Below are 27,517 nucleotides of genomic sequence, written 5' to 3'. Positions count from 1 at the left end.
GATACCCCGGTCAGGAGATTGGTCCCATGTTTGTAAGGAAAAGTTAAGGTTAATTTGCTCCTTTTTAGTAACTATGATGATTCTCACCCCTGAGACAAAGTAAGGACCTGGCTGAAGGGGTTTGGACTTGTTTTTTTTCAATATTTTTTATTAAATTTGAGAAAAGACAAAAAAAGGGTAATACACCAAAATGTGTACAGTAATAATGGCTTATGGTCCAGCAAAAAAAAACCCATAAACATCCATTTAAGTTGCACATTCTTCAATTAGCCCCTTGTTCAAGTTTGCACAGCGTAGGGTTATTGTAGTGCAGAGTTAAACTATATACTATATTCTATACTCTAACATGTCGGTATATAGTATAACATTGAGGAGGTAGTATATGCTCAGCAAAACCAAAAGTACAATATATTGCAAACCTCAGAGTATATATATTCCGCAACATCAACATTCTCCCTGCTACACCACCTATCCTTCCAATTGATGATTGGACCAGCTGACCTTCTTCAAGATGGTTCATAGGAGTACGCATGGTGTGTTCCTGGGCACCCCCCGGGTGTACTAGTATCATCACTCTGTGTGGCTCTGCCATAAGAGAAGTGTGGAAGGCAGCTTTTCTCTGTACTCTGAATCTGCAGGCAGAAAGATCTCCACATATACATATTATATATATACAGTCATGGCCGAAATTGTTGGCACCCTTGATATTTCTCCAGGAAATCATGTATTTCTCACGAAACGTATTGCATTAACACATGTTTTGCTATACACATGTTTATTCCCTTTGTGTGTATTGGGACAAAACAAAAAAAGGGAGGAAAGAAAGCAAATTCGACATAATGTCACACAAACCTCCAAAAATGGGCTGGACAAAAGTATTGGCACCCTTTCACAACTGCGGATAAATAAGAATGTTACAAGCATGTGATGCTCCTGTAAACTCACCTGGGGCAAGTAACAGGTGTGGGCAATATAGAAATCACACCTGAAAGCAGATAAAAAGGAGAGACGTTCACTTAACCTTTGCATTGTGTGTCTGTCTGTGCCACACTAAGCATGGACAACAGAAAGAGGAGACGAGAACTGTCTGAGGACCTGAGAACCAAAATTGTGGCAAAATATCAACAATCTCAAGGTTACAAGTCCATCTCCAGAGAACTAGATTTGCCTTTGTCCACAGTGCGCAACATTATCAAGAAGTTTGCAACCCATGGCACTGTAGCTAATCTCCCTGGTCGTGGACGGATGAGGAAAATTGATGAAAGATTGCAACGCAGAATAGTCCGGATGGTGGATAAGCAGCCCCAAACATGTTCCAAAGACATTCAAGCTGTCCTGCAGGCTCAGGGAGCATCAGTGTCAGCGCGAACTATCCGTCGACATTTAAATGAAATGAAACGCTATGGCAGGAGACCCAGGAGGACCCCACTGCTGACACAGAGACATAAAAAAGCAAGACTACAGTTTGCCAAAATGTACTTGAGTAAGCCAAAAGCCTTCTGGGAAAACGTCTTGTGGACAGATGAGACCAAGATAGAGCTTTTCGGTAAAGCACATCATTCTACTGTTTACCGAAAACGGAATGAGGCCTACAAAGAACAAAACACAGTACCTACGGTAAAATATGGTGGAGGTTCAATGATGTTTTGGGGTTGTTTTGCTGCCTCTGGCACTGGGTGCCTTGACTGTGTGCAAGGCATCATGAAATCTGAGGATTACCAAAGGATTTTGGGTCGCACTGTAGGGCCCAGTGTCAGAAAGCTGGGTTTGCGTCCAAGATCCTGGGTCTTCCAGCAGGACAATGACCCCAAACATACGTCAAAAAGCACTCAGAAATGGATGGCAAAGAAGCGCTGGAGAGTTCTGAAGTGGCCAGCAATGAGCCCAGATCTAAATCCCATTGAACACCTGTGGAGAGATCTTAAAATTGCTGTTGGGAAAAGGTGTCCTTCCAATAAGAGAGACCTGGAGCTGTTTGCAAAGGAAGAGTGGTCCAAAATTCCGGGTGAGAGGTGTCAGAAGCTTATTGATGGTTATAGGAAGCGACTGATTTCAGTTATGTTTTCCAAAGGGTGTGCAACCAAATATTAAGTTAAGGGTGCCAATACTTTTGTCCAGCCCATTTTTGGGGTTTTGTGTGACATTATGTCATATTTGCTTTTCTGCCTCTGTTTTATATTTGTTCCAATACATACAAAGGGAATAAACATGTGTATAGCAAAACATGTGTTAATGCAATACCTTTTTTGTGTGAAATACTTGATTTTCAGGAAAAATATCAAGGGTGCCAACAATTTCGGCCATGACTGTATATATATATATATATAGAGAGAGAGAGAGAGAGAGAGAGGAGAGAAGAGGAGAGAGAGAGAGAGAGGAGTGTGTTTGAGCTTGGCGGTGCACACCCTAATGTAAAAGGCAAGAATGCAAAGTGCGCTCGAAGTGAACAAAAGACCCTTGACACAGGTCCTATAAGAAAACTCTAAATCTGTGATTCATTTTCTGCACAATTATGAAACCCTAACTCAATGATCAGATTCTGGGATAGATATATACGGTATCTCAGGGGCAGACTGACAACTCATGGGGCCCCCGGGCTATAGGGGATCATGGGGCCCCTGTGTCCTCGGCCACACTCAAGCCACACCCAAAAAAGCTTATGAAAGGTACCAGGGGCATCTCATGGGGCCCCCTACTGACCCTGGGCCCTTGGGCAGTGCCCAAGCACCTGAATGGTCAGTCCGCCTCTGCAGTATCTATCTATCTATCTATCTATCTATCTATCTATCTATCTATCTATCTATCTATCCTATCTAATCTATCCCTCCAAAAAGTAATTGGGGGTTAGCAACCCTGGTGTGCATTTACTGATCCATGTATGCACTCTGTTGGGGACATCTGATGGAAAATGGGATTGTGATAGGGACACCTGATATAAGGGGTCACAGGTTCTGTTTATTGATCACAATCTAATAACAGCTCATGACTAGGGTACACAATATGGATTGTCTCTATGCTGCTCTGACCATATCCCCACCCATCTTCTATTGAATAACCACATCACAACAAATTGGAGCTAAATGCCCATAGCAGCCTTTTATTAACCAAATATAAATAACAGATGAAACATAGATAATTACAGTAACTTAATACCAAAGTGTATAACAATGGAGCCCCAAGGTCCTATTAGGCATCAAAAGAAGGAAAGTACCTGTGTATCACTTAATCAGGCCTTCAGCCGCAAAAACACCAACTCGGAGACAACTCACAGATACCCACCCCAACAACTGGGATCCATACCTCAGGTGGGTCCCTACCCTGTACTTTTGTGCACTGCACACCCCACTGGCTGCATGACAAAACGAACTACAATGACCAAAATTCCCAACTGAAACAAAACCAACAGAAACCAAGGCAGGAGGGTGGGAGGTTTTCCCAAACTCGTCTGACCTCCGACTGAAGACCTGCCCAGGACAGCTACCATCCAACCCCCTGCAGCTCCACCTATCTATAGCCTTGATCCAATCACACAATCTTTACCTCCTGTTTAATTAAAACTGCAGATATTCCCCTGCCCAGACTCAAGCCCCTTTAACCCCTGTTCACTCCTACACCTCCTCTGCACTGCCTGTCGGACATCACTTCCAGCTCAAGATTGGTGGTACAGAAGCTCACTGAGTGAACAGGGATTACTGCATCTGTGACAGTCCGTGACTCACACACAGTGATGAAATTAAGCCCCTTAACTTTTTTTTACGGCATCCCCAGATGGATCCAACCCAGCAATGTTATATATGGAAGGGGTGGCTAGGACTGGTATGGTATACATCTCTGATCACAATACAATGTTATAGATGGGAGGAGAGGTCAGGCCTGGTATAGTATACATCTCTGATCACAGTACAATGTTATAGGTGGGAAGGGGAGGTCAGGCCTGCAGTATAACATTGTACTATCATAGCTCCGAACTGTCTGATATTTAGAGGGACTGTCCCTGATTTGGAACAAACTCCCTCTTGTCCCTCTTTCCTTCTCATTTATTCATCATTTTGGTCTGATCTATATACTTTTATAAAAATGCACTATTTATCTTTCAAAAAGTGTTTCACAGTGCTAAACCATTCATCCAGTTTCTAAATTTCAACATTTATAAATTAGAAAAAAAAAACAATAGAAATAATAGTAGTTTAAAAAAAAAAAACACTTGTGTGTTTAAAAAATCATTTTTTTTTGTATCATTCTCCTTTAAGGGGGTGTGGCAGGGGGTGTTTTCTATGCCTAAATACTTTTGCTAATAGGTGTCCCTCTTTCCTATTGCAAAACGTTGGGAGGTATGGCATATGGCTTTCCATACCGTTTGATAATAACTTGCTTATTAGCCCTACAAATGACCAGAACTGAAAAAAATGATTGCCCCCTCAGACCTTAATAGGGTTCATTGCCAAGTCTGAAAACTTTGTATTTCAAGTAGAATTCGGAAACTGTTCTCAAAGCAATCCTAAAAGAGTTCTAACTCTTCTCTAGCAAATTAAATATGGCTACTGCTCAGATCATTTTATACCTAGCAAAAGTAAGGTGTAATGGACTGAATAGTACAAAGAACCAGGGGTAGTGCTTCCACAAGGCAAAATAGGCAGCCGCCTAGGGTACACTGCCACCTAGGGGCACCTGGGCACAACAGAGGTCAGCACTCTCTGTGTGGAATGCCGCCATGTCATGATTGATCCTTCAGCTGAGGGGAGGAGTGGCAGAGGGGGAGGAAGAAAGGACAGATGAAGATGCCGGGTGTCTATGGCCAGTGTTGCAGCTGAGCTGCTGCTCCTTCCAGTGTTCCTCTCAGACTCAGTGCCTTACTGCAAGCCAGCTGGTGGCCGCTGATCACTGTGGAGTCCCCACACCTCTCTTCCCATTCATCAGCGGAGGTGGAACTGTACCTGCAGAGGAAGGTAATGTCTGACTCCGATGTTTTGTGTATGTGTGAGTGTGACCTGGCGGATCATCCATCACATGTGCAATGTGTCAGTGAGTGATGACATTATCACAATCCCACAGCCTGCTCTTCTAGTGCCTGCTGGGCCTGCTGATCTGAGTCAGTGTTGGTGGTGGTGTTTTGTGTCGGATCAGTCACTGTATGGGATCGCTCAGTTCAGGTGTTCTCTCTGAGTGTTTGGGCTGGGCTGCCTGCTGTCACAACATTTTATCTCCCTCTATTGCCTGGGAAATTCCAGCCTGGGATCTGTCAGAGCGATCTTATGACACTTATTTTTGCAAATTAAAAGAAATGTAGCAGTTTCATGTTTTCCTGATTTATTTTCTATTACAATTTTTTTTTTTTGGGGGGGGGGGAGGAGGGCACAAGTAACTGGTCTTGCCTAGGGTGAAAAATAGTCTAGCACTGGCCCTGCAAAGAACAATACAATAGAAAAAAAATCTCCAGCACACTCACCAGCTATTTAGCAGAAATGTCAAGGATGTTTTAAGAATTTGCTGTAAAATTAGAGGTGTTTGTTACATACAAAACAAACCAAAGTCACAATGTCTGTGAACAGGTCCTTCCCCTACACTACTCATAGTTACCCAACTCACCTTGCCAGTGCTCCCTTGACACTTCTTTCTGTATATCATCCATGACAATACTCAAAGGGAGGAACATCATATAAGTACTGGCAAGGTAGGTGTTGGTCAGGGTGAGGGGAGAAGATTTTTGTGTTTTTCTGGCACTGACACTTTGTCCTAATTGGGCAAAGCATGCTTGCTCCTAATTGTTTATCTTCTAGATATGTCCTAAGGTGGTAGCCCTTCCTTACTCTACCCTAAACTGGAAAAAAGGCAGCTGGAGTTTAGTGCAATATAAGGTTCACCATGGTAACCAACCCCTGCCAGTCACTCAGGGTATATAAGCAGTGGGGCGTGGATTGACTGGGCTTTTTGGTGGGCAATGGAGCATCTTCTTGTTTAGAGCCTTCATTGAAGAAAACATGAGAATGTGCCTGGATCGGGGCTGGGAGCCCTACTTTGCAATTGAACGCTTGCACTTCTCCCTATTGGAGAATAAGAAAGTCATGGCATGTCTTATTGGGAAGAGTAGGTATGAGGAACATTGTGCAATGTTTGGATGTGGGTCTGTCCAAGAAAGCTTAGTTGTTTGGAACTTTATAAGAGTTTGTGCCAGAGACTCAACCAAAAATAACAGATGCCTCTGTCGATGTTGGGAGTTATGGTTTTGGAAATATACAGTGAAGTGTTTATCGTGTTAATAAATAATTCCAATTTGGACTCTCGTTATTGCTTCTGGGGAGAGTTCTCTTGATCAAGAACCCTTGTGCAATAACAAAGGGACAGATGTTGGAGAAGAGTGTGGGCATGATAATGGGGCTGTAATCTGATTTGGCCAGGCAGGACCTAAAGTTCCCAAGGGGGTGGTTTTGTCTCAATGTTCCACCCTTAGAAAAGCAGGAACTCTGGGCAGCCCCTTGCAATAGATTACAGTGGTGCAGAGCACATCGCCCTGAGCCAAGTTGTTAATGATCTTATTGTATTTCCCTATGAATGTATCCCACTATGTTACCGTTGCACTTTAAGAAGACTAAAACTGTAAAATATACTAATATATTGTTGGTAATGCAGCAACTAAGGCATTATTTCAGGCATTGAGTTCAGTAAATATGGATTAATGTGTGTCATAACATATCTTATTCAAAACCAGCCTTTCTGAGGCAAATATTAGAATGGCTAAGAAATGCTAATACACAGCTTAATTGAATAAAAAAATCACTGTACAGCACAGCTGAAAAAAACTGTGCCTGCACTCAACGGGGAAAATACATTATATAATAAAAATTTGAATTACCATAATCACACCTGACTCACTCTGGGGTAATTGTATATGTGAAAGCCGTGAAACATTATTTCAATATTCATGTGGCCCACGGCAATGCGCAGTTTGCTTATTTAAAGAAAAACAGTGCTGTAATCAGAGTTCTTTTGGTCTGAGTTTCAACACTATTTGAACCACAATCACAAAACACTGTATTAATTATTGGAAAGGAATAACATCTGTATTCTGCATTATTTCCCTTTTTTTCTATAGGTGTAGTAATTATAAAGTAAAATTGATGGATAAAGGGCTTGTAAACAAGTTACAAAGCTATTTCACTTACACACTTTTCATAGTCACCCATCAAAAAGTAAAAGCACAACATATATATATTATATTCCCATGCAAAAAAAAAATGTTTTCTTATTAGATACCTCCTTATATAGTAAACAAATATATCATTTATGCCAAACAATGTGTCTTATACACAGTCTTTGTGCAACGGATTTTCAATACAAATAAAGACCTCCGAATCACGTTTTTAGTGTCTGCCAAGTCTGCCACTGGGGATAAAGCTATTTAAATCATGGAACTTTGGTTCTGTCGAAATTGGGTTGGGGAAATTTACTCTGCCTATTTATTCTGCTGACCATTCTTGCTAGGACAGAAAGAGATAGGAAATTCAACATTTAAGAGAAAGTTCCTGCCCTTAGTAAGGTATTCCCACTCATGGGTGTGGAGTGAGAGGGAGTCCCAAATATAAAATCAAAGGAACCTTAGAGACGGGTGTCATGGATCTTCTGGGTAAAAACAAAAGGAGTCAAGATGCAGGCAATGTGTATATACTACCTGAAATGGTGACGTCCATGGCCAGAAAAAGGGAAAACTGCAACTATGTCTCTGAGAAAACATAAAGGCACTGCAACAGCAGCTCAGATGGGGGGCACAGTCGCAGATGGGGTGCTGCTTTTGCGTGAGTGCTGCGTTGATGGAGTGCTAAGACGCAGTTAAACACAGCAGTCTAATTCATGCCTTCTCTGCTTTTCACAGGTAATGCTGCTATCTCCTCTCCACTCCACTCTTAACTACAACAATGCATAGACTCCTGCTTTCTCTGGGTAATGCTGCTATCTCCTCTCCACTCCACTCTAAACTACAACAACACATAGACTCCTGTTAATTTCAGAACTAATAGTGTATATATATTTTTTCTATGTTGATTAGTTCTCACCTCTAGTTGCACCCTTTTTTTTGACTGTAGTCTGTGTCTGTGTCTGATTCCCCCCATTCATGTGATCCTTATCAGTTCCTGATTGGGGCGGAGAAGCGTGCTCATTTGACCATCTCCCTATAAATTTAGATCAGCTCATGGGGGGAAATCACAGATGGGGGGGCACAGTCACAGATGGGGGGCTGCTTTTGCTTGAGTGCTGCGTTGATGGAGTACTAGATGTAATCCTAGACTCCCATCTGTCCTTTCATCCCCAAATCCAATCACTGTCCAAATCTTGTAGACTTCACCTCCGCAACATCTCCAAGATACACCCGTACCTAACCTTGGAAACCATTAAGCAACTTATTCACTCCCTTGTTACATCTCGCCTTGACTATTGTAACTCCCTCCTCATTGGCCTACCTAATCACAGGCTATCCCCTCTTCAGTCTATCATGAATGCTGCTGCCAGACTTATCCACCTTACTAACCGTTCTGTATCTGCCACCCCTCTCTGCCAATCCCTCCACTGGCTTCCAATTGCCCAACGGATAAAATTTAAAACATTAACAATAACATATAAAGCCATTTATAACTCTGACCCAAATTACATCAACGATCTTGTCTCTAAATATCACCCAAACCGTACTCTCCGCTCCTTGCAAGACCTCCTGCTCTCTAGCTCCCTTGTCTCCTTTTCCCATGCTCGTCTCCAGGACTTTTCCAGAGCTTCCCCCATCCTCTGGAACTCTCTACCCCAATTTATCAGACTATCGCCTACTCTGCTCACTTTTAGGCGATCTCTGAAAACCTTTCTCTTCAGGGAAGCCTATCCTGCCCTCAGCTAATAATGGAATCTTCTACTCTTCCAACCAGTCCATCCCCCACAGTTACTACCTTTTGTACCACTAGCCCCTCCCTCCTAGATTGTAAGCTCCAAGATGCAGGGCCCTCCTATCCCTCTTGTATTGAACTGTATTGTTACTGTATTGTCTCCCGTTATATTGTAAAGCGCTGAGCAAACTGTTGGCGCTATATAAATACTGTATAATAATAATAATACCATGGACTGGAAATGTTGTGGAAAGTGAGTTCCTCTATAGTTTTGGACTGTTTATTTCAAACTACTATTGCCAAAAGTTTGGGAAGTAATTTTAATGTATGTATAGCATTTTGATCTGAGATATGTACTAGGTTTGGTTAGTTGATGCAATGGATATTATCTAATAAGCAACAGCAGAACAAAAGATGACCTTGTCTCCATGTTATCATGAATGTGATAAGACACATGTGAAGTGGTAGCAATTGTTTCAAGGCTGCAGGTAGTCCATTAAGGCAGTAAAGCCCTAAAACATTCCAACTGAAGGAAATATTTTTTTTTTACACTCATGTTTAGCCTCAACCCTTGAACAGCTGGTATGGGTATTGGAGTGGTAGTGATCCATTACATGGGGCAGTCAGAGGCAGTGACCAGGTGGTTTCCCAGTGCACCAGCTACTAAACACCTGTGTCACACTGGTTCCAGCTGTAGTCATGTCCATATGATAATTGTATGCTGACCACCAATATGTAGTGCTGCTATTCCGGTCTAGGGGCTGCATGGAGAACCGACAAGTAACTGTACTGGAAACCTGCGGGACATGGTGGTAACTCTGGGAACTGGTTGAACAACTCATACACAAGGGGAATCTCCAACAAATATTTTACAGTTGTCACCAGAATAGCACATCTTCCAGGTAGAACATCTGTTCCCAAGACAATGGTCTAAGAAAAGATTTTGCTTCACTTTGAGATTTCCTCTTACTTCCTGTTGTGTCTATGGGACAGAAAGTGGAGCAAAATCTTTCAAACAGCGCACAGACAAAAGCTGTTGTAATCATCCTCTACTTCATCCAAGACTAAATAAAAATTTGGGCTTTAGGCAACGTTGGGCAATTTATTATATTTTTGACTCTTTGATGATGTACTTTTTTTTCTGAAAAATGGTAATTCTTTCTGAGAATCTTGCTTTCAAAAGCTATATTTTAAAAGACTAATTTGTTTTAAATTCTGACCTTTTGGCACTAAACCATTTTTGAATGCCTCTGATGAAAATTACCAAGATTATAAGAACCTCAGTCTTTCTGCCTACTTAAGAATATTCACATCGTAAGGTATACTGTGATCATCCACATAACCAAGATTTTAATTTCTTATGCAATGAGGAACTCTTTGTACTGTAGATAATAGCTGCTTCTGTCATTACTTTTTATTATTGTTTTGGCGGTGTTTACTTATTTATATTCATAAAACAATTGAACTGTTTTGCTTATTATGTGATTTTGCCAAGAGTCGCACAAATAAAAATTAGCACTGTCACCTAAAGTTATAATTAGTTTATGCTTAAAACTTATTAGTGCACTTCACAGAATGGAAAAAACATTTTTTTAATATATATATCTTTTTTTACAAACGAACTGCAATCATCTGATATTTATGTGTATACCCACTATGATAGCAGAAGAAAAGGCTTACCAATAAATCGACTTTAAAATGTTTCCTCCCCATTGCACCCCATCAAAACTGCATACATTTTAGCAGAAATTGCACTCTAAATATATTTTTTTCCTCCCAATTTTTCCATATGGTCACATGACAGCTCTGGCTCCTTTGTTTATCAGAGCGGCTGGTGGGAGGGAACTATCTACCGCTCTGACAATTTCTAGAGCAATGGACACCAGATGAGGACATCATTTCTCTAGGTGATTAATCCCCATTGTAAGCTCTCTGCATTACACAGAGCAGCTGGAGCACTACAGTCACATGACAGCATGTCAAAACCTAAATAAGGGTGTTTACAGTGTGATTTCAGCTAAAATGTATGTGGTTCAATGGGGAGGCAACATTTTAAAATAGATTTGTTGTTTAGCTGTTTATACATGATCAGGAGATCCCTTATGGAAAGGGTCATGAAATTGTCTCAAATTAGGTGAATCATTGGGTGAATTTCCACTAAAGTAACATAAAACATTGGGGTATATTTATAAAGCAGTGAATGCGGCTTTCACCAAGCATTCACTGCATTCTTAGCACGTGTTTTAACTTGGAGTGATTGGCCTGCAGTGAATGTTGTATTTAATGCTTTATAAATATGCCCCTTAAGTGTTTTGTAAGGAGTTTTAGGCAAATTTTTGATAAATGTTGGGCGAGACGACCACTGAATCATTAGTAAATATTAGGATAAAATCATTTTAGGGTTTTGTAGAGACTAGGTGAGCAAAGATTAGTTATTGTGTTTTTTAGGTGAATCGACAAACATATAAATTGAGTGGTATGTGTAATCTGCCCTAACACAACCATAATCAATGACATCCATAGCCACACAAGAGGTCCAAATTTATGTTTATAAAGTTTTTCTTATGTAGAAGTAAAGCTAAAACAAATGTCTTTTTTACATTTGAAAGAGAGTAGGGAGGTGTTGGAACCTTTGTCAAGTTTGTATTGTTGCCTGTGTTCCTGTTGGAGAGATTCACCCTTCTGTGTGTCCTGATGGCTCCTGTCAATGGGCCAGAAAGTAATCCAAAAAGAATCCAAAACGTTACAGTAGTCGCTGAAACAGACAGTAAGTTCTGGTGACAACTAAGGAAGAGCTTAGGTTCAGCTCCTGGCTTGGTCTGAATTCATATTTGGCCAAACCCAGAAAGCAGCTGTGAGGGCTGAACCAAAGAGCTGTGGACAAGGGATTCCCCACCGCACAGCTTCATGTACACAAAGGGGCTGAGATGCCCATGACATCATTGACCTAATGTTGCCACAAGGCCATATTAGGTGGATGATGTCACAGGCATCCCTGCCCCTTTGTGTAAGGGAAGCTGTGATTGGCAAATTCCTCAACTAACTGGCCTAGCACTGACAGCTGCCTCCAAGGTTTCCGAGATAACCCAACCTCATCTCGAGTGACAATTGTCTAAAATGTCCTTTCCCTCACTTTGGAGAGATTTCTTCTCAATTTCTGTTGTGTGTCTTTGACTGGATGTGAAGGAAAATCTCCCCAGTGTGGCATAGAGAGCAATAAAATATCTGTAGCACTGCTACCTTAGGAGTCGCTAACTTTTTAGTACCCACTACAGTCCTTCTTCCTCCACACTTGCACACTGAGACAGTAACCAGTCCTTAGGCTTATTTTTGTGTTTTTATTAAGGGGTATTTAACTTAAATGGGGTTGCGGGATACCTAGTATACTCCAGGAACTGTGAACTGTGGATGCCCAAGATCTATTGTTCTCATGTATCTTTACATATAGCAAGGTATAAATCCGAGTAGAAGCAAGAGAACAAAAAAAAAATGGAGAAAACTAAAATAAAGAGAAAAAAAGGGGTTTTCTGTCAAGTCTGTTTACAGTACCAGATCCAAGGGTCTCATGTTTTTTCAAATAAAGCTTGCTTATCTAATAAAATACTTGAGAGCCTGCCATTGATCATTATCCTGTTCATTGTAGATTTCATTAGTTCAGTGCTGATTACAAACTTTTTCCAAGATTTTGCTTTCACAATTTTGGCTGATAGAATAATATATAAAAGGAACTTTATGTATTTGCTAAAGTGGCGTTGTCCCTAATTTTATAGGCTCAAAAGAAGTTCTCCCGCAAAGCATGCAATTAATACCCATGCTGCTTCCTGCAACACTAAACTCTATAAAATAAGTTTTAACATAAAATAAAAAAGTGTAGAGCTCCTTGGAATAAATGCCATATTTAAGCTTGCTAAAACATTTTTAGCATCCTGCCTGCACCCCTGAGTGTGTTGGATATCTGGTCCTCTACTGTGGTTCCTTCAACTGGCTGCTATATCCCTATTGTGTTCTGTTCGTGCACATCCAAATATGACAGGCACGTGGCCCTGACCACAGACAGTGGGTCATGCACAGGGGCGGACTGACCATTTGGAAACTAGGGCACTGCCCGAGGGCATGGGGTTAGTAGGGGGCACCATGAGATGCCCTTGGTATCTTTTTCATAGACTTTTTTTCAAGTTTGGGGAAGGACACAGGGGCCCCATGATCCCCTATTGCCCAGGGGCCCCATGAGTTGTCAGTCCGCCCCTGGTCATGCACCCATCCCTCATGCCTCTCCTTCATTGCCTAATATAGGTTGCTTGCATGCAGCTCCATAGTACTCTGGGCACATAAGGAAACATGGTTCCATGCTGCAAGCCTCAGCACCTATGTGAATGACCCCCAACAGTCCTATCACAAGGACATGCAAGGTTCACAAGAACATTTAAATATACGTCTGTGCAAGGGTCATATTTGCCCCCCTAGGAATGCCCAGGTGTTCTGCGCATCCCCACGCAGGCAGTCCAAGTCATGTCAGTTGGGATGCAGCAGCTGCATAGACCCAGCCGCTGTTACCAATTTGACAACCATGTGGGTGTGGGTGCATGTCCCCGAACTCACACTGTCTGCATTCAGGGACATGCACATGCACCCATACAAATATCAAATTGGTAACAGTGGCTGTGTCCATGCACCTGCTGCGTTCCAGTTGGCATGAATGGGATTGCCTGCACATGGATGCACGGAACACCTTTGCATCCCTGTGGGGGGCAAACATGGCCCTTTCACGGGGTGTATGCTTAGGTATGCCCATGTGAATGAGGTCTAAATATTTAATCTATACATTTAGCTGCTTGCCTAGATTTCAGCTTCAACCATTAATAAAGAGCGGTACAAAGTAAAGAGCAAACAGCTGTAACTGTGCAGTTCTATAAAGGGCTGGACCTAATATGTTGGTGCTATACAAAGTAAAATAAGAAAATAATAAGAAAATAAACCCAGGTTCATTTTTCCAGCTTGCCTTTTATATCTACAACATTTTGATAGCTGTGTCTTCAGAGTGGAATTACCAGCAGCTGTACAATACAGGGTAAGTGCCTGAAAATGCTACTGTACCTTTAGACATGACTGCTTCATTTTGACAAGATCCTTCTCCGTTCCCCTGTGGCATTGTTGACGAAGTCCTAATATACTTTTAATGGAAGTGAAAACCTTAGGCGAAGTTCCGCAGAAAACAGTTTTGGGTAGTAACAATATCTGCAAAATGCTTGGTCCCAGCTGTTAAAGTTTTCAGCCAACAATAGGCAGGATTTTATGGTTGTGCGTTCTTTGCCCACAGGCTGTACTTTTTCTCTGCACTTATTTCAGAAGCCAATTGTCTAATGGACCAAGCTGACTTAGAACACACAGCAGAGCATATGTAGTTCTATGGATGCAGTGAAGCAATGGGAATTGTTTATGTACAAGGTGCTATGGACATAATTGGGCTGAAGAACAAGTACTGAAAGGGGACCTACATGCCAGTTTTAAAGTGAAATTGTGCTTTTCCCATGCAAAGATAGGATTTGCTGGTGTCATAGTTTACACATGTACTGGGTAGGGGGAGCATGTGGTTCTCACCTTCTTCCTATGACACATAGGCAGTATAGTGTAAGGTGGTAAACAAACATTTTAGTATATGTTTAATTCTCTCGCTTTTTTAAAACTTTTTTTTTTTGGTTTGAGTCAAAATATTAGTTCTTGTCAACAAACAACAAATGGATCTAGCTTTTTGCCAATTATTTCATGAAATGGCATAGTTACAGCAACTGAAGTGTACGAACTTTAAAAACAAAAAAATTGATTCTATTGGTGTTCCAAAATCTTACGGTCCTCAAAGGGTTAAAGGCATTCTGTACTTTCAGACAAAAAGGCCAGATGCAAACAGTGTTTTAGTTGTATAGGGAACATGTAGGTATTCCTCATTAATGAAATTCCAGGTGATTAAACAGTGGCATGACATGGGTATCCACTTTTATTACAACTACAGTAGATTCACAGGGCTAACTAAGCTTTTCACAGAATGAATAGCTATGTTTGCTGCCAAAGAATAAATGTGTTTTTAATTAGTTCCAGCTTTTCTGATAGCTCCATCAACATCTTTAGCAGTGTCCCACGTTGGTAATTATCTATTTCAAACATTTGAAGATACCTGATTGTTCCTTTGCCTAATTTTCATATTTGCTTGATCCAAGCTAGTCTAAGATGTTTTCTAGGTAAACATTATATCACGTTAGTGCAGATACAAAAGGAACAATTTGATCTGATTTTGACAGCTAATTTACTCTTCAGGGAAAATCAGTATAGCCAACATTTTATAACTTAAAATATATCTAAATCCAAATCTCTTTTTTTTTAATAGATCAGTGATTTGTTAGAATGCCTGTCAGGTTTTTTTATGCCACCCATTAGGAAGATTTCCCTTCACGACCTGTTCTGTAACAACATGAAAATACAGTAAATCTCTTCAAAAGTCAGGGAAATCCACTTTTACATTGTGCAAAAAAGTAATGGGAAGCTGGAGCTGTCATAGAGAGCATGTACCTGTAGCTCTACCCTTGTGAGGGCCGCTGTGTTGTAGGTATCTCTAAGCTTCCCTCCGCACAGGCAGGCAACAAGTTTTTTTCACACAGACTTGCATCCAAAGACAGTGACCAATCCATGAATTTGGTTTGTTGTTTTATTAAGGAATTTCAACTTGGATAGGGTAATAGGGATTATGGAATGCCCAATTTGGCTTGAAATAATGGAAGGGGAACATTTCCCTCCTATGTACAAATCCTGGACTGTTCTTTTATTGAAAGCTGTCAGTTGATGCGGATCAGCAGCAGTCCCCCTTACAGATGAGGAGCTAGCAGCCCCTCAAAAACCACTTAATTTCTCATAGTTACATGCAGGGACAGATTCTCTCCCCACTATGGAGCTGCTCCCAGCTCCCCAGCCTACAGGTACTATCAGCCCTCCCGGGTTCTCGGAAGAACTCCCAGATCAAGGATAAAGGATTTAGCTCAATGTTGGAAAGCTTGCTACATTTGACAGTCTTTCCCCCTTGTAGATCCCAAAGTGTGCTGCTGTACTCACACTGTCTTCTTTGTTCCCTACTGCTCCAGGTCTGATCCCAGCAGCGCCTCTCTGCAGAATGTATCCTCCTGACCAGCTTGAGCCCAGACCCAGGGGACCCCTAGACTCAAAAAGTCCACCATTCTACCAGGGCCTTCAAACCTGGGATTGGCCGGACCCCCTATGAATATGCAGATTAGGCCTTCACCCCTCCTTGTTACTGACTTCTGGAAGGTTTTATCATCCTCCAGAGTAAGGAGGAGGCTATAGAGCCACAACCTGTAGAGTCATCCGGCTTACCTGCAATAACCCAACTTTAATCACCTGACCCACACAACTACTATTAGCCACACAATAATTTTACCTATCATTTACTGTACTATTCTAGCAGCACACTAAAGAGTGCTACAAACCGTTGCAAACATATGAAAAAAAAAATTAAGATATGGCGTATGAGGAGAGGGTCTTTTCATTAAACTTTGCGGGCAACATTGCAAACTAATTTAAATAACATGCTTGGGGGACGCCTTAAAGTAGCATGTGAACATATGCTGGTATGTTGACAATTACAGTGATAGCATAAACTAACAGTGCATACCTGGCTGTGGGATGGATTTTTTTATTTACTATTAGCTTGACTTACAAACAGCATCAGCACTCCACTCTGCTTTTTTCAGTTTAAAAAATACTTTTTTGTAGGTAGTTTCAGTAGTGGTAAATGCTTTTTGTCAAGGAGTAAAAGGCCCACTCTGACCAGCAGATTGCTAGTGGTTCACTGAGGCTGTCCCTGTTTTCACCAATGCACAACTGTCCTACAGCTGACCAACTTCTATCAAACTCTCATTAAGCATTAAGGTTCCACAGATGACAAAGCAGCGTATAAAATGGTCAGCAACAGGACATTTTTATTGAAGGTAACTTGGCTGAAATGTACTAAAGATAAAAAGAGTACAGGCAGATGTTTTAGTATAAGAGACCACAGATGACACAGCAGTATAAAAGTGGTGAGACGTAAGACAGCTGTAATCAGCACAGTGGGTAAATGGTTAACACTTCCCCCTGGCAGCACTAGGGTTGTTGGTTCGAATTCCAACCACGGTACCACCTGCCTGCAGTTTGTATGTTCTGCCTGTGTGGGTTTCCTCCCACACACCAAAGACATGATGGGAGGTTAATTGGCTCTAGTCTAAATTGGCCCTAGTATGTGTATGTATGAATGTGAGTTAATGACCCTAGATTGTATGCCCCTTGAGGGTTAGAGACTGATGTGAATGTACAATATATATATGTAAAGTACTGAGTAAATTGACAGCGCTATAGAAATAACTGTAATAATCAGGGATAACAGGCCTAGTCGGTGTATGCCTAACTTTTATTTTATTTATTGAGATGAAGGGGGGGTGAATGCAGCGCTCTGAGCAACCTAAACTTAAAAAAAGCCCCTATCAACATGAAATGAAAATTTTAAAAAATTAAAACCCCAGTTTATTTTTATTTAAAAGGAATAATTGGAGCAAAACATTTTGTTTAACCTATAAAAAGGCCCTAATGCTATTCAATAAAAATAATATATCCCTCAAAATAAATAAAAAACCCCAGAAACAAAAGTGATTGGTTGCCTACAGAGCTAGCAATCAGGAATAAACTATGGCTGTTCTTGGATCTTCTAAGCCTGCTGGCCATAGTTCAAAGGCTTTGCAGTGCATTATGGTGTAAAAAAAAAATATCCTTGGTAACTATGCAAAACAATCTGTCAGAATTGTGACACATGGTAGCAGCAAACCTGAACATCATCCCTATCTGTGAGAAATGTCTTAATATTAGCACTGATACGTTGGGATTTTTAGATACTGTGGACTTGTTTGTGAATACTTGTGTTACAAACAGAAAAGCTAAAGGGGTTCCCAAATCACCAAGAAGGGATGGGGTGGACTGGAGCACTGCAGCAATATCTAGGTGAAAAACTTCAAACATCAAATGCTTCTTGCATTCATTTCCAATCTGGTGTATCTGTAAATCCAGCTGTTACATTTTTAAAGTACACCCTTTATTTCAGGTTGTCAGTTTTTTTTAAAACCCGGTTATCCCTTTTAAAATCATGCGGCAAAAAATTCTCTTTCATTACAAGTTTGGCATCTCACATCCTGACAAGAGGAGAATTTATTTTTAATATTTATTTGCGCTTCTAAGCAAGCCAAAATGTGTAACCTTCCGTTTTTGATCTGCTTGAGCCCAGATCTAAACACTCTCCTATTTGAAAGCCAAAAAAAGGGTTTCAGTCCAGTGAAGAATAACACTGACATTTGTTTGCTTGAAGTTCTCCACTGGTAAAGCTTTGTGATTGGAAGAGGTGAAAGGGAGAGGGCCCTTCTGTGAGCCGCCAATACAAGTCTGTCTGTATATTGTGTTTAATCACTTATATCCTGCTGTAAATGTAGGCACCAGTTCTGACAAATCTCCCCTGCTTTACCTGATTGCTCGCTGTATTTTCTTTGCTTTCATTCCTAATCCTTGTTTCCCCATTTATTATTGTCCTAATATATTGTTTACATTGCTGGAAAATCAAAGGGAGCAGCCGCGGCGTGTGAGGCTTTATGTTTCACTTTTACCTTCATAATTAAGGTGGCATATGCAGCTATTTTTTGCAGCTGACAATGTTTAGGATCTTCTGTTAGGCCTCGTTTACACTTGCAATTGAGGGGCATTAAAACATCATGGTTGAGCCAAGTTTTCTCTGCCCTGAACTGCTCCCCTTGTTGCTTCTGAGGCAGCAACCACTGGTGTATACATGGTGCAGCCTTGATGCATTGCTTCTTTGCCATTGCAGGACTTATGCCCCCTGAGGCACTTGGCATGTGCTACCACCCACTGAGTGCAAAAAATTCAAGTGAAGGGTGCCAAGCTGCTACTGCCCCACAAGTGTGCACAATGTGGTTGTCCGGTAATTTGGGGGCTAAAACATGCAAGTGAGGAGGTGATACAACACCTCCTCACCACTTGTCTATTGCTGTACAAAGTGCAATCCGAACGTGGATCATGCGTCAGACAGCAAAGCATGTCCAAATGAGGCCTAGAGGTATGCATAACTATGAGAAGATTGGTGCTTGGTCTGGCTAATTGTTGTCAGACTGGGAGATGTTCACTTGTCTGTGGGTGCAGAGCAACTTGGTTCTGGCATTTTGCCAGTCTCAGAAAAATGATATTTGGTATGTCTATATTTTTCCACATATTAATAATTGCAAAAAGGTTGCCTACGCACAAACCTGAAAACTTGGCCAGTTTGTGGGCAGTTGGTGGGATACAGTATATCCATTGACCTGAAGGTGGCCTTGTGCCATTTCTTCAGGCCCCCAGGAGACTATAAAGGGCTACTTTGTCCCCATTATGGGCTCCAGGTGGCCCTCTTGGAGAGATAAGAGGTACCCATACATCCTCGATCTTTGCCTCTGTGTACAAGCTCACACTGTGTGGTCAATATCCTGACACATGGGACTTTCTCTCATTCTTGTGTCATGTAGGAGCTTATTAACATAAAATGGTCTTTGGCCTTTCCTGTACCCACAGCTGTCCTTAGACTTTGTAAGCTAAACTTGTGCTGTGATAGCAATTTATGCACATATAGACCTTCCAAGGGGCGGACTGACCATTTGGAAACTCGGGCCCTGCCCAAGGGCCCGGGGTCAGTAGGAGGCCTCATGAGATGCCCCTGGTACCTTTTTCATAAGCTTTTTTGAGTTTGGGCAAGGATACAGGGGCTCCATGATCCCCTATTGCCCGGGGGCCCCATGAGTTGTCAGTCTGCCCCTGGACCTTCCCCATTCCTTGCTGCCTCTTTAAGGATGCCAAGCCTGCAGCTAGTGGCTATATTGCCACTCTCTGTGCACACCCCATGACCCAAGCTGCAAAGCTCTGCGCTGAGTTCCTCCTACTGGCCATATCAGAAGTGGATGCACTTTAAAGTTAAAGTAGCATGTTCCCAACTTAAAGAGATTCTATCCCCAATTTAAACATTTAGAGGTAAAAGCACAAAAAAACAAGTATTTTAAATGTTTACATACATCACTTTTTCTTTCCTCAAATTGTTGTATTTACTTACAACTTACAAAGAACCTTTAAACTTGCTAGGGAATTCAACCACTCCAGAAAAGGTTGGTTCCTTGCATGTCATAGTCCTCTCCTCTTCTGTAAGTGTGTAATTACTGTATGTGTTGGCCCAGTTCCTCTGCCCCTCTCCTCACTCTACTACATAACCTTTTAAGTAGCAGCTAGAGATGAGCGAATCGAAGTAGCCGAAGTGGAATTCGAGTCGAATATCGGAAAAATTTTGAATTTCGCGCCGAATCCGAAAAATAGCCTACTTCGGAAGCGCGAATCGAAATTTTTCCGAAAATGGCGGCTGACATGTGCGGCGACGGAGCGGGGATGTCTGGGAAGGCGCGCAGACAAGGCGCGCTGACCCATAATGCATTCCTCAACGACATGTGATCGCATCAGCCAATCAGCAGCCAGCCAGCTAGCACTGTGTAATGGTCGAGCTATAAATAGCGGCCATTTTGGAATTCTTCATTTGCCTGCAGTCATTGAACAGAGGCAGACCGCTCTGTATTAGGGACAGGGACAGAGTTAAGGCCACAGAAACGATACTTGGGGACAGAGAAACGATACTTAGGGACAGAGAACTATTACTCAGGGACACAGAATTGTTAATTAGGGCCACAGAATCGTTACTTAGGGACAAAGAAACGCTAGTTAGGGCCACAGAATTCATACTCAGGGACAGACAGAATTGTTACTGAGTGCCAGAGAATTGTTACTTAGGGCCACAGAAACGTTATTAGGGCCACAGAATTGTTACTCAGGGACAGACAGAATTGTTACTGAGTGCCAGAGAATTGTTACTTAGGGCCACAGAAACGTTATTAGGGCCACAGAATTGTTACTCAGGGACAGACAGAATTGTTACTGAGTGCCAGATAATTGTTACTTAGGGCCACAGAAACTTTATTAGGGCCACAGAATTGTTACTCAGGGACAGACAGAATTGTTACTGAGTGCCAGAGAATTGTTACTTAGGGCCACAGAAACGTTATTAGGGCCACAGAATTGTTACTCAGGGACAGACAGAATTGTTACTGAGTGCCAGAGAATTGTTACTTAGGGCCACAGAAACTTTAGTTAGGGCCACAGAATTGTTACTCAGGGACAGACACAGAATTGTTACTGAGGGCCACAGAACTGTTACTTAGGGCCACAGAATTGTTACTCGCACAGACACAGAATTGTTACTTGCACAGACACAGAATTGTTACTGAGGGCCACAGAACTGTTACTTAGGGCCACAGAATTGTTACTCGCACAGACACAGAATTGTTACACAGGGACACAGAACTGTTACTGAGGGCCACAGAACCGTTACTTAGGGCCACAGAATTGTTACTCGCACAGACACAGAATTGTTACTCGCACAGACACAGAATTGTTACTCGCACAGACACAGAATTGTTACTCAGGGACACAGAACTGTTACTGAGGGCCACAGAACTGTTACTTAGGGCCACAGAATTGTTGCTCGCACAGACACAGAATTCTTACTCGCACAGACACAGAATTGTTACTCAGGGACACAGAACTGTTACTTAGGGCCACAGAACTGTTAGTTAGGGCCACAGAATTGTTACTCGCACAGACACAGAATTGTTACTCGCACAGACACAGAATTGTTACTGAGGGCCACAGAACTGTTACTTGGGGCCACAGAAACGTTAATCAGGGACACAGAATTGTTACTGAGGGCCACAGAACTGTTACTTAGGGCCACAGAACTGTTACTCGCACAGACACAGAATTGTTACTGAGGGCCACAGAACTGTTACTTGGGGCCACAGAAACGTTAATCAGGGACACAGAATTGTTACTGAGGGCCACAGAACTGTTACTTAGGGCCACAGAATTGTTACTCGCACAGACATAGAATTGTTACTCAGGGACACAGAATTGTTACTCAGGGACACATAATCGTTTAATTAAAGAGTATGTCAGACAACATGCAGAGGAGTGGCAGAGGAGGCAATGTTTTAGGAGCGAGCAGACGTGGCAGCAGAGGAAGGGGTCGAGGCAGCACTATTCGCAGCCAGAGGCCAGTGCTCCCGGTGTCATCCAGCGGTCGTGTCTCCACCGACAACTCTGCCGTCATCGATTGGTTGGCTCGGTCGTCTTCCTCTTCCCAGGTCACCTCTGACACCTACAGCCAACGGTCGGTGGGTACGTCAGACACAACCGTTAGTTGGCATGGCCGGGACCAAGCCCACTGAAATCACGTGTCCTCTACCTGCCCCTGTCCTTTGGTGTTCCCTCACCAAGCGAAGTATCGCATGCTGTGGGCTCAGCCCCACTGTACAGTGAGGAAGAGCTAACAGAGGGCGGTCAGGAACGGGGGGAGACATCCGCCTTTTCAGCAGCCAGGCGAAGAAGTAGTGGCGAGGAGAGTGGCCCGGTAGCCGGTCTAGAGACAGGTCTGTCTCCTGACCCAGACGCAGCCGAGGGGGCTAGTAGTGAGGCGGAGACCCTACTTGATGATGAGGAGGTTGATCGCACTTGGCAGCCTCGTCGTCATTAGGCAATTTCTTCCGCATCATCAGGAGAAGAGGGTGGCAGCTTGGCAGTGAGCGAAACAGTCGGTGGGTTGCCCAGGAGACAGCAGCAGGGTCGCAGCAGTGTCAGTGGAAGCAGTGTCAGTGGAGCCAAACGGCCACGGAGTAGAGCACCAGCTCCACTGCAGCCTACCACCACGGCCAGTAGTGGTGCCGGTGTGCACGGAGGAAGCAGCAGTCAGCCAGTGAGGAGTATCGGGGGCAAAGTTTCCTACTCGGCGGTGTGGCAATTTTTCGTCAAGCCGCCCGAGGAAGTAAACGTAGCCGTATGTCGACTATGTGGCCAGAAAGTCAAGCGTGGCCAGGGGGCCCATGTTGGGACTACAGCGTTGCGGCAGCATATGCAGCGTCGCCATTTGGTGGCCTGGGAAAACCGTGATAAAGATACGGCGGTTCTGCCCGCCCCAGCCCCCGCTCCATCACCCGCTCCGTTACTTGCTCCGTCACCCGACGTCAATCGCCCTCCATCAGCCAGTCAAGGCTCCAACACCTCTGCTGAGGGGAGTTGTCGCTCGTTGGCATCTTCCGCTCGTTCAGATGCTCCTTCTCCTGCTACTCCTCTTCACGGATTCCGTCAGCAGTCTTTCTTGGAATCCGTTTCCAAGAGACAACAGTTTGCGAGCACGCACCCGACGGTGCAAAAGCTGAACGTCCTCCTGTCCAAGTTGCTGGTGCTGCAGTCCCTCCCTTTCCAAGTGGTGGACTCAGCACCTTTCAGAGAAATGATGGCTTGTGCCGCGCCGCGGTGGAGAGTGCCAAGCCGTCATTTCTTCGCCAAAAAGGCAGTGCCAGCCCTGCATTCACATGTAGAAGACATGGTGGGCCAGTCTTTGAGCATGTCAGTCTCTGCCAAAGTGCACGGCAGCGCCGACGTGTGGAGCTGTAACTACGGTCAGGGACAGTACATGTCATTTACGGCCCACTGGGTGAACGTGGTGCCGTCACAGCCGCACCAGCAACTTGGACAGGTCACGCCGCTTTTGCCTCCACGTTTGCACGTCCTTGGTCCGGCAAAGATGTCCGCCTCTACCACCTCTTCTTCCGCCGTGTCCTCAGCCGCCACCCCCGTGCCAAGTCCCATTACCCGACCGGCATATCACATGTGCAGGGCGCAACGGTGTCACGCTGTTCTGCACCTGGTATGCCTTGGCGAACGTAGTCACACAGGGGAGGAACTTCTGAGTGTAATGAACAGAGAAATCGACAGATGGCTGTCTCCGCGCAAACTGAAAATCGGAACCATGTTGACCGACAACGGAAAGAACATGGTGTCTGCTCTGCGTCAAGGAAGGTTGTGCCATGCGCCATGCATGGCTCACGTGTTCAATCTGGTTGTCAAGCGGTTCCTAAAATCCACCATCCCACTGCAAGACATCCTTAAAATGTCACGTAAACTTTGCATGCATTTCAGCCATTCCTACACCGCAAAGCACACCCTCCTTGAGCTGCAGCGGCAGAACGGAATTCCACATCATCGCCTGATCTGCGACGTTGCAACAAGGTGGAATTCAACCCTACACATGTTAGACCGCCTTTACGAGCAGCGAAAGGCCATCACCGATTTCCTGATGTTACAAGCGGATAAAGGTACTCCCCTGTGTAACTTCGATGTCAGCCATTGGCAGCTCATGCGTGACACCTGCCGCTTGCTCAGGCCCTTTGAGGAGGCCACGCTATTCGTGAGTCGGCAGGACTATGGGATGAACGAGGTCATTCCTCTGTTGCACGTCCTTGAACAAATGCTGTTAACAATGGCTGGTCAGGGTGCGGTAGACGTGGCGCACAGATCTCAACGCCACATGACCCCTGTGGGGGCAGGACAGGAAGAAGAGGAGGAGGTAGAGGAGGACATTTGTGCTCAGGAATTATTGAGTGAAATGGGTGGTTTTTCCACTCAGCGGACAGGAGTGGAGGAGCAGGAGCATCTGGTAGAGGAGGATGAGGAGGAGACAGAGGACCCAGACGCACCGTGGCAGTATGCTGTGGAGATGGAGGCAGGGAGTCCCTCGCATTTCTTGGCACAAATGGCCCATAGCATGCTCGGTTGCTTGCGTAGCGACAGCCGAATAATAACCATCAGACAGAGGGATGACTTTTGGCTGTCCACCTTGTTGGACCCTCGCTACCGTTCAAAAATGGTGGCCTTTTTCACACCTGCTGAGAGGGAGGCCAAAATAACGTACTATAAAAACCACCTATGTAGTCAGTTGGTCTCTGCCTTTGTGCGCCAACATCCATCCTCAGACACTGTGGGCCCTGTGCGCTCGCGTTCCGCTGCCATGGCAGCAGGGGAGGGGTGGGGTGGTAGGAGCAGTGGCAGCTCCACCAGCAGCGGCTGCCTCAGTCTGCAGTCGATGATGAGTAGCTTTCTTCACCAGCGCAGTGAGGAAACTACTAACCAGCCGCAGCAGCAGCAGCAGCAGCATCAGGTGGACCTGGAGCAGGACCTCAAACAACAGGCTTGGGCCTACTTGGACAGCACCCTGCCAACCGAGGTAGACAATCCCCTTGACTACTGGTCAACGAAACTTGACCTTTGGCCCCAACTAGCTGAATTTGCCCTTGAAAGGCTGTCATGCCCGGCCAGTAGCGTGGCATCGGAGCACGTGTTTAGTGCGGCAGGAGGTATTGTAACTCCGCGGAGGACACGACTGTCCACCCAAAGTGTGGAGAGACTCACGTTTGTGAAAATGAATCAGGCGTGGATTAGTCTGGATTTCAAACCACCAGTTCCTGACACAACTGACTAAATCCGCCATGAATCATGCCTCAAACATGTGCCACTTTGAGGTCTCCTCACACACTGCTGGTGTGTTGAATTTTTTGACATAGGGTGCTGGCAGATTACGGGCCTCCTATAGCTGCTGCCAGGCCCCTAATCTGCCATAGGCCCCTATATACCGCCTTCTCATGCTGCTGCCAGGTCCAGAGTCTCTCATGGGTCCCTGTACGGCCTCCCATTGCTGCTGTCTCCATCGCCACACTCTGCCATGTGCCACTTTCAGGTCTCCTCACACTGCTGGTGTGTTCAATTTTTTGACATAGGGTGCTGGCAGATTACGGGCCTCCTATAGCTGCTGCCAGTCCCCTAATCTGCCATGGGCCCCTATATACCGCCTCCTCATGCTGCTGCCAGGTCCAGAGTCTCTCATGGGTCCCTGTACGGCCTCCCATTGCTGCTGTCTCCATCGCCACACTCTGCCATGTGCCACTTTCAGGTCTCCTCACACTGCTGGTGTGTTCAATTTTTTTACATAGGGTGCTGGCAGATTACGGGCCTCCCATAGCTGCTGCCAGGCCCCTAATCTGCCATGGGCCCCTATACCGCCTCCTCATGCTGCTGCCAGGTCCACAGTCTCTCATGCCATGTGCCACTTTCAGGTCTCCTCACACTGCTGGTGTGTTGAATTTTTTGACATAGGGTGCTGGCAGATTACGGGCCTCCTACAGCTGCTGCCAGGCCCCTAATCTGCCATAGGCCCCTATATACCGCCTCCTCATGCTGCTGCCAGGTCCAGAGTCTCTCATGGGTCCCTGTACGGCCTCCCATTGCTGCTGTCTCCATCGCCACACTCTGCCATGTGCCACTTTCAGGTCTCCTCACACTGCTGGTGTGTAGAATTTTTTGACATAGGGTGCTGGCAGATTACGGGCCTCCTATAGCTGCTGCCAGGCCCCTAATCTGCCATAGGCCCCTATATACCGCCTCCTCATGCTGCTGCCAGGTCCAGAGTCTCTCATGGGTCCCTGTACGGCCTCCCATTGCTGCTGTCTCCATCGCCACACTCTGCCATGTGCCACTTTCAGGTCTCCTCACACTGCTGGTGTGTAGAATTTTTTGACATAGGGTGCTGGCAGATTACAGGCCTCCTATAGCTGCTGCCAGGCCCCTAATCTGCCATAGGCCCCTATATACCGCCTCCTCATGCTGCTGCCAGGTCCAGAGTCTCTCATGGGTCCCTGTACGGCCTCCCATTGCTGCTGTCTCCATCGCCACACTCTGCCATGTGCCACTTTCAGGTCTCCTCACACTGCTGGTGTGTAGAATTTTTTGACATAGGGTGCTGGCAGATTACGGGCCTCCTATAGCTGCTGCCAGGCCCCTAATCTGTCATAGGCCCCTATATACCGCCTCCTCATGCTGCTGCCAGGTCCAGAGTCTCTCATGGGTCCCTGTACGGCCTCCCATTGCTGCTGTCTCCATCGCCACACTCTGCCATGTGCCACTTTCAGGTCTCCTCACACACTGCTGGTGTGTAGAATTTTTTGACATAGGGTGCTGGCAGATTACGGGCCTCCCATAGCTGCTGCCAGGCCCCTAATCTGCCATGGGCCCCTATATACCGCCTCCTCATGCTGCTGCCAAGTCCAGAGTCTCTCATGGGTCCCTGTACGGCCTCCCATTGCTGCTGTCTCCATCGCCACACTCTGCCATGTGCCACTTTCAGGTCTCCTCACACTGCTGGTGTGTAGAATTTTTTGACATAGGGTGCTGGCAGATTACGGGCCTCCTATAGCTGCTGCCAGGCCCCTAATCTGCCATGGGCCCCTATATACCGCCTCCTCATGCTGCTGCCAGGTCCAGAGTCTCTCATGGGTCCCTGTACGGCCTCCCATTGCTGCTGTCTCCATCGCCACACTCTGCCTTGTGCCACTTTCAGGTCTCCTCACACTGCTGGTGTGTTCAATTTTTTGACATAGGGTGCTGGCAGATTACGGGCCTCCCATAGCTGCTGCCAGGCCCCTAATCTGCCATGGGCCCCTATACCGCCTCCTCATGCTGCTGCCAGGTCCACAGTCTCTCATGCCATGTGCCACTTTCAGGTCTCCTCACACTGCTGGTGTGTTGAATTTTTTGACATAGGGTGCTGGCAGATTACGGGCCTCCCATTGCTGCTGCCAGGCACGTAATCTGCCATGGGCCCC

General features: G+C 44.7%; 1 long non-coding RNA gene across 2 annotated transcripts in view; it reads right to left on the bottom strand.

Annotated features, from left to right (window-relative positions):
* LOC149463029 (uncharacterized) overlaps positions 1-27,517 on the bottom strand; it is a 329,319-nt gene that overhangs the window by 18,344 nt on the left and 283,458 nt on the right. The window lies entirely within an intron of this gene.

This window comes from Staurois parvus, unplaced genomic scaffold, assembly GCF_062004578.1.
Source record: "Staurois parvus isolate SC_StPar_1 unplaced genomic scaffold, SC_StPar_1.0 ptg000162l, whole genome shotgun sequence".
NCBI classification, from domain to species: Eukaryota; Metazoa; Chordata; class Amphibia; order Anura; family Ranidae; genus Staurois; species Staurois parvus.
This window is presented reverse-complemented; position numbering and strand designations above follow the sequence as displayed.